General features: G+C 58.9%; 1 protein-coding gene across 1 annotated transcript in view; it reads left to right on the top strand.

The window, feature by feature from the left end:
- The window catches only part of LOC309444091 (chromosome-associated kinesin KIF4-like), a 474,457-nt gene that overhangs the window by 257,880 nt on the left and 203,718 nt on the right, over positions 1-12,859 (top strand). The gene's annotated exons all lie outside the window — the stretch shown is intronic.

The raw sequence follows: 12,859 nt of genomic DNA, 5'->3' as shown, positions 1-12,859 counted from the left end.
GGGACGGGGGGTGCAGCTGCTCGGCCTCTGCACGGCTCCGGCCTCGAGCAGGTGGAGCTTCATGTGTTTAAATAGTCATAAAACCCCGGGTGGGGTAAATTCCTTTAAGGGCAGAGGGCGGCTGGTGCAGCCCGGGCCAAGGACGGGGTGATGGCAACAGGGTGAGAGCCGCAACGCTCAGGTCAGAAACTGCTCTGAGCAAACCCCCGTGCTCAGGACGGATTTTAGGGATGTTCTGGACCTTTCTGACTCACTGCTGGGGCGAGAGAGGTGGGAGTGCAGGGGGTGCAGAGAGCAGGCTCCCCACAGATAAGGGAGGATATAATCACCAGTTCTACGTGCATGGAGATACAAAAAAAAAAGTCAAATTGTGGAGGATAATTGCTCAAAAAAAAAACCCCAAAAAACAAAGGGGCACTTCATATTCCTTGGCTCCCTGACAGAATTAGCACAGCGAGCGTTCCCTGACTTTCCTTTCATTCTTCTCCAAAAACATCACTTTCCTCTGGGGGAGAATAAAGGGGAGGGAGTGGGAAAGAAGGGAGCATCACCTGGCCCTGGCAGCGCATTGCGGCCAGCTGCCCCCCGCCCTGCCACCCCATCCCAGACCCCGTGTGGGGGGATCCCCACCCCAGCCAACCTGCCCCCAGCAGCGCCCGGGTTGGCTGTGTGTCCGCGGCGGAGCCGGGCCGGAGCGCGGTGGGGAGGCAGCGCGCCAGCGGCACGGTCTGATCCCCGAGTCTGGGGAGGCAAACAGCTGGGGAAGAGCCTGGGAGGCTTTTTCCCAAGCTGGGAGAGCTCTCTGAAGCCGCGTCCTGCTCGCCCCCGTAGCCAGGTGTCCTTTGAAAAGGAGCAAGCCGCGGCACGGGCAGGGCGAGCGGGCTCGGGCTGCCAGGGAATGGGCGGCCAAAAAGGTGATTTATTGCAGGACTTTGCCACTGTCTGGTGCCCTGAGCTGTGGAAACTCGCCTGCTACCAAAGCTTCAGTCTCAAAAAGCAATACTTATAGGCGTGCAGGGTGGTGTTTTTAGTGATTTGGTGGAAGGAAAGGCACAAAAGGAGGGTGGTGGGTGAGGCAGGGAGAGAGGAGAGACGTGGACAAGGTGAAGGTAAAGAGAAGAGCGGCTGTTCTGGGGACCAACACACGGCTCCCACGAGTGCTTGGCCGCAGGGTGACAGTGCCGGTGCCACCACCCCAGCTCAGCACCCCGGGCACCAGGGCTGATGGAGCATCCTTGGGACCAAGGTGCTCCTTGGTTCACCCCAATAAAAACGCACATGTGAAACCCTCTTGTTTGTCAGCCCCAGGTCTAGTTTAAGGCCACCCAGTGCCACCCTTCCCACGTCCCCGCCACATGCCAGCCCCATGGGCACCTGCCCAGCGCAGCCCCGTGGCACCTCCAGGTCCCCAGGCCCCGGGGCTGGTGGCAGGAGGGTCCCCATGGGTGCTGGGAGCAGGGACAGCACACGGGGCTCACCCCGCACCCCCCACGGCCCCTGCCACCCCTGCACCGGCTGCAGCTTTTCAGGCCTCCCCATAAGGAGTGTTATTCAGGGCTGGAATTAAAAAGCTTGAGTGTAAAAGAACGTTAAAGGGAGCAGTGGAAGAACCGGATTTTCTTTTATTTGATTTTTTTTCTTTTCTGAAGGATGCTGTATTGAGCCGAACATGACAAATATGCCAGGAATGTTTGTCCTCAGGGCCAGGGAGAGCAGGGAAAGGCCCAGAGAAAGGCACCGCTGGCACCTTATCAGCACACCAGCCCGGCTCTTTGTGCAAAACCAAGTGCCAGCGGCAGGTCCCCGGGCGGCAGCTGCCAGCAGGATGCCAGCGGGTACGTGGGCACCCACTGTGCCATGGGGGACACGTCACCCCAGCGGCGATGGGGACCTGCCCTTCAGACACACACCACCTCCTGCTCGTCGCAGCGGTTTGTACCAGCGTTGAATGGAGCAGTGATGGTTTTTGGTGGGTTTGGCAAGTCCATCCATCACAACGGTGTCACCTCCGCCCGGCTCAGAGCTGCTGCCAGAGCTGCAGAACTGGCAATGGCTTCGCCTCGGAGAGGTGCAGCAGGACAGGACCCGGGGCTGGGGCAGGACATGGGCACAGGGCTGGCACGGCTGTCCTGGATTAAACGTGCAGTGGTGGAGAGGAGAGCAGCGAGTGCCCGGGGGTGAGCCAGCAAGACGCCCGGGTCCTCCTCATCCCTCCTGGGCTCCTCCATCCGATCCCAGCAAGACCCTTCCCAGAGGAGCATCCTCCAGGGAAGAGCTTAAAGCCACTTGCTTGGTGCTCATCCAGACATGAGGAAGAAATAGTTGCCCCCGAGGGTGGTGAGAGCCTGGCCCAGGTACCCAGAGAGGTGGTGGATGAACCATCCCTGAGACATCCCAGGCCAGGCTGGACGGGCTCTGAGCACCCTGAGCTGGTGACGATGTCCCTGTCATGGCAGGGGGGGCACTGGGGAGCTGGGAAGGTCCCTTCAACCCAAACCATTCTATGATTCTAAGATTCTCAGATCTTGGTGTCTGCACCAAGGAAAGAGGCTCCGTTGAGCAGCTCCGGAGAGCCCTGGCTTCGAGGAAGCCGCGCGCAGCAGGCTGGGGCCAGGGCTAATTAACAGTCCTCGTTAAAAATATATTGCGGTTGGTTTAAACAAGGTTCCCCCAAGCCAGAGGAAACTGGTGAGGGACTGCAGAGAGATAGTGAGTGAGCGAGGCGGCTGGGCAGGGGGAGGCAATGCCTGAGTGCATTTATTTCTTTACTTACCTCCATTTCTAAAATAAAATAGAGTGCCTCTCTGTAGCTGTAGGCGCCCTAACGTCTATTAAAGTACCACATAGGAAATTGTAAAGTACAGGAAAACAACCCAATCAGCCTGACCCCTTAACAAACTCCAGCCAGAGCCGAAGCTGCAGCGTAAACAAAGCCAAAGCCACCACCAAACCTGGCCCGGGCGCTGGGGCTGCTCACCCGGCCCCTCCGCGGGGCGCGAGGAGCGAAGGCAGCTGGGCTACGGCAGCGCCTGAGCGCGCTCGTCCAAATTCCCTTGGCCAAGAAGGGGATGATGTTAAATGAGTCAAGAGTTGGCCCGAGCGCAGGGGTCGGGAGGGTGATGTTTCCTTTCAAGTCAGACGCTTCCTCTCCTCCTCACTGGAGACAACGATGCTCTGGGCCAGCAGTGGGGCTCATCTCTCCTGGCAGGACTGATGTGTCTCCAAGCCCTGGGGTTTGTCCCAGGCCCCTTGAGCCCTTCTGACACCCACAGAGGAGCATCAGCACCACCGCAAGCCATTAGCATCGGTCCCACTGAGGTATTGCTCCATTTCCCAGGACACCAATAATTCAGCCAGAACCTGAACAATTTTCTGTGCATAATAGCCAGAAATTTGCTCTCAGCAGCAGGCTCTGAAATCAGCATCCCAGCAGAGACAGCCTGGATTAATCAGGCTGGCCACAACTCGGAACAAACCTGCTGATTAAGCCTTGGCAGAGACGGTGGTGTGTGCTGAGGACCTTCCCTTCGCCTCCCGCACAGGCACAGCGGGAGGGCTCACAAATCTTTAGGAAGCGATTGACTGCATTCTTCTGGAGCCGTCTGCCACCAGTGCTGCAGCCGCCTGCCCCGTGTCCCCCGTGTCCCCTGTGTCTCCCATGTCCCCTGCGTCCCCTGCCCTGGGAATGACATGACGCGGAGCCGCTGCCCTGGCTCTGACATGGAGGGAGGTGGCAGGGTGTTGAGAGTACAGCAAGGAGGTGGCACCCGAGGCGCTTCTGATGGATGGAGGGAGATTGAGCTGTGCAATGAGGTTTGGGGGGGGTTATGTTCCTGCCGACCTCCAAACCCCCTCTCAGACCTGCCGCCACCTCCTCTGTGCACAGATACAGCAGCTGCCGCACAGGCTGGTGGCTTCCCCTGGGGACCCCAACCCGCTGCCCCCAGGACACCCCCTCTCGCTTCCCCCCTGCCCAAAAACACCCAGACACCCTCCTTACCCCCCAGCCAGCCTGGACAGCCCCTGGCAGCCCCTGCCCCGTTTTCGGCAGGGTGTTTGGCTGTCGGATGCTGTGCCCAAGGCTGGCACCGGCAGCAAGCTGCAGCCCTGGTGGCTCCTGCTTTCTTGGGGACCCATGGGGCTCCCTGTGCCCCCACCCAGGGGATGTCAGCACCCTCCTGTGCCCCCCATCTCTACGGTGGGGGGGCGTGGGGGTGCAGCCCCAGGGCACCTCCTCCAGCACCACGCTCTCTCCTCCTGGTGAAACCGCAGGATGTTTACATGAGGGTTTCTGGCGGGTGAAGGACACACAAAGCCTCAAGAAAAATAAAACGAAATAACAACAGCAACAAAAAATTCCCCTGTTTTTTCCCCTCCAGCAGATGGAAAGTAAACACAGCTGCTCTGCTCACCCCAAGCAGCGGCCGTGCACCCTGGCCCTCCCCACCCTGCCCACCCCACAGGGGCCACCACGCACGGGGACCTGTCCCCCGCATGGCCTGGGGAAAAGAGCAGCAGAGGAGGGAAGATGCGATGGGTGTGCGGGAAGGGGACAGGCTGGTGCCGGCACGGGGGGACACAGGTGCCCATGTCCGTCTGGAGGACCGGGTGACATGGAGGTTAAGCATCAGGAAACACTTTCCAGCTCCAGCCGGGCTCTGCTGCTCCTGGGACGGGCCGGGAGCCACCTCTGCAGGGACAGACCACGGTTGGGATCTCCCAGATCCTGCTCTTCTTCCTTAATTTTAAGGCAGCAGCAGCTGCTGGCAGCAGGGCCCGCTGCAGATCCCCAGCCCGCAGAGGTCCCCACCCCATCCGACCTGAAACTGAGGAGAAAGGGAACATTTCCCATATTTACTATGCAACCGCAGCAGCTCCAGGGCAGAGCCGTGAGTGGGAACCTTCACAACTGCTTCCTCCAAAGTAACGCACCCAGTTCTGGATTTAAATAAACCACAAGGATCTCTAAACCCCACGTGCAAGCAGAAGTACCAAATTCCCCTAATTTCACCTTTGCCATGACTTACTCAGCAGGGTTTTAGCAAGTGGCCCCAGGACCATCAGGTCTGGGAGATCTGGGAGCCCCGTGAGAGGCTGGGCTGTGTGCAGGGCTGGAGGATGCTGCCAGGGATCAGAGGTCATAGAATCACAGGACGGTTTGGGTTGAAGGGACCTTCCCAGCTCCCCAGTGCCCCCCCTGCCATGAGCAGGGACATCTTCACCAGCTCAGGTTGCTCAGAGCCCCGTCCAGCCTGGCCTGGGATGTCTCCAGGGATGGTTCATCCACCACCCAGGGATGCTGCCAGGGATGCTCGGGGCTGCTGGGGGTTCTCTGGCCTGCAGGGATGCTCAGGGCTGGAAGAGAGCTTGAGACTGGCAGGGATGCTTGAGGCTGTAAGGATGCTCCGGGCTGTGGGGATGCTCAGGGCTGTGAGGATGCTTGGGGCTGTGAGGATGCTTGGGGCTGTGAGGATGCTCCGGGCTGTGGGGATGCTCAGGGCTGTGAGGATGCTTGGGGCTGTGAGGATGCTTGGGGCTGTGGGGATGCTGCGGGCTGTGGGGATGCTGCGGGCTGTGGGGATGCTCGGGGCTGCAGGGAGCGCATGGGCAGGGTGTTTGCGGGCTGGGGGTGCCGGCTGGCGGGCAGGGTGCTGGCGGGCAGGGTGCTGGCAGACAGGGTGCTGGCGGGCAGGGTGCTGGCGGGCAGGGCAGGGTTTGCTGCGGCTCCTGCCCAAAGCTCTTGCGTGGAGCTCGGCTGTCCTCTAGTGCACGCCCGGCTCCATGACACGGGCCGCGGGGCCGGGCGGGCGGGGCAATGCCAGGCAGGGCAATGCCATGCAGGGCGGGCAAGGAGGGAGCCCCACCAAGACGCATTTCCCACTTTCCAGCCTCCCACATTTTTGGAGGCTCCGCTATTTATTCAGCATCCCACTCTTTGCCTTTCACATTTTTTTCCCCACCTTCCCCTCTCTCGTGGTCTTCTACCCCCCTTTGGCCTCAGCTTTTCATGAGCTGCTACTCTTTTTAATGGTCTCCACTTTTTCTTTAGACTCCCGCTCCTTCTCAGCCTCCTGTTCCTCAACGACCTCCACTATTCATCAGACCCTTTCAGCCTCAGACTCCCCTACAATTTTCACAGCCTCCAACTGTTTTGCCCACCACTTTTATTTTGATCACCACTTTTTTGTTGTCCAGCACTTTTTTTCAGCCTCCAACTTCTTCTTTGCCTCTTTTTCAGCCTGCAATCTTCTTTGACCTCCAACTTAACCTCTGTCTCTACACTTTTTTGGGGGAGGTTTTTCTTCTGGCACAGGTGATGGGTGGGCAGAGGGACACTGCAGCTGCCTGCACAGTGTGTGTGGAGCTGGCACAGGCACATGGATGGGGAAAGGAGAAAAAGAGTGAGGGGGGAGTGGAGAGGGTGGAGGGACGGGGCTGTCAGAGCCCCTGGGGCACTGCGGGGCTGTCAGGTCCTCAGCAGCCTCACCTGGAGCTCCCCACACCTGCCTGTGCCTCTATTTAAGCTCAGCTTGGGGCCATCACCCCCTTCCTCACACAGGTGAGGACTTGCCCGTCTCTGACCTGCCTCCAGTATAGACCTCAGTGTGCAGGTAACTGGTGGCTGCGGGTGCCCGTCCTGGTTCATCTCCAGCTCTGGCTTTGTCCCTGGCTCCTGGAGGCTTTGGTTCCCTATCTGGATGGACCCTGACTGGGTGCTGCTGAATTCCTCCTGTGGTGCAGCAAAACCTTGTTTCTACCTTTCCTCCTGGGACCGTTTCCCTAGCACCCCTTGCCTTTTATTTAATAAGAGCCAAAAATGATACTGCAGAGCGGGGTGAGCACTCCGGCCCCCTGCAGAGCAGGCGGGGCAGCCCCGGAGCACAGCGGGGTGCGGGAGACCGGCCCCCGCAAAGCTCCGCGCAGGGCTGGGCGCGCAGGGGCGCGGGCGGCCCGCTGGGGGGCAGCAGAGCGCTGGGGACGGCTCGTGCTGCCCGAAGTGGGCAGGGATGAGACCTGTCCCCCCTCCCCGTTCCACCCCATCCCGGCTCCGCCCGCTCCTCACCGGCCGGACCGAGCGGTGCGGCCAGGACCCCCCTCCTCCGCCCTGGTGACCCCGAGGTGCTCCGGGCTGCTTTTGCAGAGGCCGCCTTGGAAAATGCAGACAGCTCACAGCGGGGCTGCCCAGCCCCGAAAAGGGCGGTGTTGGTGTTGGACCCACTGGAGAAGAAGAAAAGGTGCCCAGAGCAAGTGGGGAGATGCTACGGTGAGGCTTGCTTGTTGCTGAATGCCTGGTGACATCTGCTGCCACAGCGAGACTGTCTGCACCCGGGTGACCCCATAGAATTGTTTTGGTTGGTAGAGACCTTCAAGATCATCGAGTCCAACCATAACCCACCCCTGGCACTGCCCCATATCCTGAGAACCTCATGTCCATCTGTCCAGCCCTCCAGGGCTGGTGACTCCAGCACTGCCCTGGGCAGCCTGTTCCAATGCCCCACAGCCCTTTGGGGAAGAAAGTGTTGCCCAGATCCAACCTCAACCTCCCCTGGCGCAACTTGAGCTGGTAAGGTCTCCCCTCAGCTCCTGTTCTCCAGCTGAACCCCCCAGGTCCCTCAGCCGCTCCCATCACGCTTGTGCTCCAGCCCCTCACCAGCTCTGTTCCCTTCTCTCCACTTGCTCCAGCACCTCAAGGGCTTTTTTGTAGTGAGAATGGCTCATGCTCAGCTCACCTTGCTGGGACAGACAGTGACTGCTGCCGGCAGGGACCAAAAGCACCAACATGGCCAGTTTCCTGGCTAGAGTTGGGCACTGGTGAGATAAACTGGGGCTCTAACCGAGTGTGTCCAGAAAGGTGAGCAAAGGGAAACGGGAGGGTGTGGGGAGCAGGGGGTGGCCCTGTTATTATGGGCTGTGGGTTCTGGCCAGCATCCAGGCTGATGGGGAGGATGCTCTGATCAAGTCAGGTGTTCAGATCCTCTCTCCTCCCTAGGCAACTCCAGGACCCACCATCACTACCAAGGGCTTCTTCTTCCTTAACAGTTAAAGAAAATAGAAGGGAAAAGAGTAGTCACCAGTGCCTGCAGGTACCACCTTCCCTCCTACACTGAGGCATTGCCCTGCCCTGGCCCAGCCGTGGCTGCGGTACAGGTGCCAGGACCCTCACTCCAGAGGTCTTTGCTCCAGCAGGATGAGCCCCCGGCCTGGCTGTGGGCTGCCTGCCGGATCCGATACGCATGCGGGGCCACCCCCCTCCCAGCCCCACCATCTTCAAAGCCAGCGGACCTGGCAGTCGTTCTGAAACCCCGGGCAGAGCCTCCATGCCACGGCTTGGCATGCAGCTCAAAGGCTCAATTAGCAACATCTGCTTTTGTAGGCTGTAAAAACCCTCTCCCTGCTCCCCTCCCTCGCTCGGAGTGCTCACAGCTGGGAGCAACATGGGGCTGCAAGAGGCTGGAGCCGCGTGGCGTGGCATGCTGTGCCACCTTTGTCACCACTCTGCTCAACCCTTGGACCCAGGACCATCTGATGGTGGGGGACAGCAGGTGGGGAGCATGGGGGGCAGCATGCAGGGGATGGTGTGATGGAGCCTGAAACAGGATGAGACTTGGAGATCTCTCCCACCAGGTAAGTGTAGGGACCCTGGTGGAGCATGTGCATCCCTGTCTCTCCTAGGAGGTGGTAAGAAACATCAGGGAAGCAATGGAAAACGCATTGGGGGGAGGTCTGCGGGGAGAGCAGAGTGTGCTGCAGCCCTGCTCCCCTCTGATGTGGGGATCCCTGGCCTGTACTGGGGCACAGGGTGGCAGGACCCAGTGTGGGATGGACACAGATTGGGGTTCACATGGGGAGCACCCACAGGAGGTGCCTCCTCTGAGGGCAGTAGCATTGGGAAGACAATGAAGTTCATGGTCTCTGTCCATCCCCACTCTATCCTACTGGAGAGACCTGTCTGGGGCCAGGCTGGCTGCTTCACCCCTTGATGCCCAGGCTGCAGATTGAGCAACTGGCACAGACTGGGCAGAGAGGACTGTCCTGTGCAGCTGGCAATGCTGGGTCCGAGGGGTTCCCAGCCAAAAGTCTCCCAGCAAAGCTGTGGGGCAGGCAGAAAGGAGAGGCACTGAGAAGCGTCCAAATGGCCTTTCTCCTGCACCAAAACCAAAATTAAATCCTCCTTCATCAATAATGCAAGAAAAGGTCCCAGCAAGAGGGCAGGGAACGAGGCAGGTAACAGGGAGACGGGGAGCTCAGCCGTACCCTCGGGAGGAGGGTGCAGCGCTGCTCTGGCACGACATGGGTGTGTGAGGTCTCAGGCAGCTGGTGAACTACATTCATCGGTGGCACAGGCTCTTGTTAAGGTACCACCATTGCATCCCCTCTTCTGGGAGCACTGGTGGTCCTGGGAGCCCCGTCCCATGGGCTCCCTCCTGGCTTGCTGCACCCAGCAGCTCCCCTTTTCCCCAGGAGGAGCAGGATGTGAACGCGGCCATTCCCAGCAAGGGGCGCAAGGCAGCCTCCTCCTGTGTATCACAGGTCCCCCGGCACGGGGCTGTGCCGAGAGGTGAAATGGTGACACCAGCTGTGGGACCTGATGGGAAAACCAACCCTGGAGGCCAGCTGAGAGCTCCCGCCAGCACCCATTGTTTGGGAGTTGAAGCAATAGGAGCCCTTGCCCAAGGAGCCTGGCAGGTCCGGCCAGCAGCTCGGCTGTGTGGTCCACAGGCTTTCCCAGGAGGGCTGTATAGAAGCAGGGCTGAATGTTGTTGACATCATCCTGGGTATGTCTAGAAATGCAGCCAAGTGGCGCTGAACAAGGGCCACCGAGGTCGAGAGGGCATGGAGCCAGCCCAGGGGTGATGAAGATTTGTGAATGAGAGCGGTTTGGGCAGTGCTGGTGGGTGAGATAGGGGGGTCCTCCTGGAGAAGGGGACCCCTGAGTCTCCCTCCCTGCCTCAGCCGTCCCCCAGGCAAGAGCAAATGGGTCCCATGGGCAACGTTGGGCAGGGGGCTCCCAAGGTCTGACACCAAAGTGGCAAACCCTGGGCACAAGGCACAGCTTCCCCAGCCTCTGCGGAGGAGGTTCATCCACCACTTCCCCACCTTCTGGCTGTTACATCTGATTGCACTTGATTTACTTGCTACCAGAGCAAGGGCTGCTGTGGCTGGGGAGCTCTCAGGGCCTCTCTCTGCAACCTCAGCTGCATTCTGGCTGCAGCAAAGCACCCCGCACTGGGGGAATCCCTTAGGGGATCCCCGAGACCTCAGCCATGTCGGCCCCTGGCATCTCTTCAAGGCGCTTTGGCTTTGCCTGGGGATGTCTCTGCCCTGGTGCTTCTGAAAGCTGCTTGGAGCCTGGGGTCTCCTCCTCATTCCTTCTTCTGGCACCTGGGCTGCCTCCTCTTGCAGTTAATAATTAATAAAGCATTGAGATGCCACAAAAGCACATCGTGGGGAGCCCTTTGCAAAGACCAGGACAAGCATTGTCAGCTGCAGCGTGTGGTAAGAAAACACTGGCCTGACGCTGGTGGCAACTTCCTTCCCCATCCCAGGGTCTGCCTCATTAGTCAGCTAGCTGATTAGCATCAGGCAATGAGGGGAACTCTACAAATCCCCAAAGGGTGCTAGTGCTCCCCAGGGAAGACTTCTGAGCCCGTGCCTCTCTGCTTGGTGTAAGAAAAACATAAACCACACTGTCCTTTGAATTACCAGTAGCAGCAGTAAATGGAGAGAAAGCCAAGGAAGGCTGAGCAAGGAAACCTGTTCTTTCCTGAACAGTCATGTGTAGACGGCTGTTTTTACAATGAGAGAGCAGCGAGTGGGAGGAGCAGTTAATGTTTTCCCAGCAAGGGGAAACTCCCAGGTGGAAATAGCGCTGTGTCCTGGAAACGGAGCCTGTCACCGAACAGGGCAGTGTTGGCACAGCCTCCTCTCAGCTGGGTGATGCTGAGCAGGATGCAGGTGGAGAACTGCTCCCAAAGGGGGTGGGAGTGATGAGCTCCCATCACAGCCCTGTGTGAGCACGCAGGGAAGCTGGGGCTGAGCTCAACCTCATGGTGAGTGCAGGGGCAGAAAGAAAGCAGAGTCCTCTGGCTGGGGAAGAAGCTGAAATAGGATGGGAACAGTGGGGATTTGGGGAGAAAGGCAGGAAAAGGCATGGAAGTGGTTTGAAGAGCAGGCCCCCACTGGAGATGGGAGGAAGAGAACACCCCCCTCTGCTGACAGAAATAGCACCTAGAGCACTGGGGGTAGCTGGGAGGCCGCTAGCCTTTGGTTTGGCTAGCCACTAAACCCAGCTCTGGGAACGGGGGATGTCATGTCCCCTCCTGTGCTGAGCCTCCCAGCACCGGCACACAGAGCACTGGGAGGGAAGGAGCTGCCTCCAGCAGCCAGGGCTGAAGGACATCGGGGCTTGGTGTCAGCCATAACAGGGTATGCAAGGCTTTGAGGGCTCTGGTAGCAATTTTTAGCCCTGACAACACACTGCTGGGCTCCTGCCCGCAGAGCTCTCCCTGAGCAATTTTGGGTTTGCACAGCATGAAACATAAACCTCTCTGGGCTGAAACAGCATCACCTCACCATGGGGAGGTGAAAGCCCCTGGGTAACGCAGCCTGTCAGGAGTGTGAAAGACTAAACTGGAGGCCAGAGACTGCTGTGCCTTGGCCAGCAAGCCCAGCTTAGGGAGCTGGGGTCCCTGCCAGTGTGTCCAGAGCCTGCACCAAGTATGCTCAGGCTGCTTGAGCTTGTCTCCATGTGCTTGGTGCCTCAGTTTCCCACCAAAAAGCAGGATGCGGCTCCATTCCCAGCTGCCAGGAGTTGCTGCGGTCACAGCTTTGTGCTTCCCACCCCAGAGAGCTCTGCCTGCAGAGCATGGTCACTGGAGCTGCTCCCACACTGCACACGAGGCAGCGAGGCATTTGTGCCTGGGGTATCAGAGCTGGTTTATTGCACATGCAGAGGGAGCACAGTCAGTATTTCTTTCCAGAATAATGGCTCCAGTGCCCCAATTCTTGATGGGATCCTGTGGGTAAAAGGCAGGCCCTGGCAGTCCCAGGAAAGGAACTCCACCTGAGAAACCCCAGACCTGCAGGAACAGCGTGCTCAGTTATTCCAGCATCTCTGCCCCAGCTGGGCAAGGAGCAGGAAGGGATGGGGTGGAAGAGGCAGAGGGAACCTGCCTCCAAGCTCTGCCCTGTGCTCTGGTGCTGTAGCATGGCTCAGTCTCCAGCCTGGGTTGTGGTTTTCCTTATATCACTCTCAGTGATGTTCAACATTTGTTCGTTCCAGCTGTAAAGCCTCTCCTGGCTCTACACCAGATATTTTCTCACCTCAGTGCCTCAGCTAGAGCAGAGCTAACTGTTGAGTATGAGCTCCCCTTTCCCGCTGGGCTTGCTCTTCTCACAGGTCAGGCTGATAAATGGGAGAAGGACAAAGCGTCCGGTGACTTTCCCTGTGCCTGCTGGATCCCAACCGGGTCAGCCTGGGGGAGCCCGGACAACCAGCTCCAGCATGAAACAGTTGGTTCACTTTGGGACAGAGCTTGATGAAAACCCCAGACATAGGAACACTTGAACCAGTTCCCACAGCCAGGTTAGTGTCCAGGTGAGGATGGCTTCATGGGCAGAGAAGGGAGCTCGGAGCAGGCTCTGCCTGCTGCTCTGCTCAGGGCAGGATTTCATGTTGCAGAGCTGTTTTTTGCTGCCAGTAAGCCAGTAGTCTCTCATTTAAGTTGCCCAAGAAACCCCTGTTGGGGTGCAAACAGGGTTTGGGACAAAGAAGTGATGTTCCCTGGAAGCTGGCTTCCTCTTAGCAACTGCCTGTTCAGATGTCACTCCTGGTGACCCAGAAATGGAATTGTTTCGG

This window comes from Streptopelia decaocto (genome assembly GCF_964273445.1).
Source record: "Streptopelia decaocto genome assembly, chromosome: 10".
Lineage (NCBI taxonomy): Eukaryota > Metazoa > Chordata > Aves > Columbiformes > Columbidae > Streptopelia > Streptopelia decaocto.
This window is presented reverse-complemented; position numbering and strand designations above follow the sequence as displayed.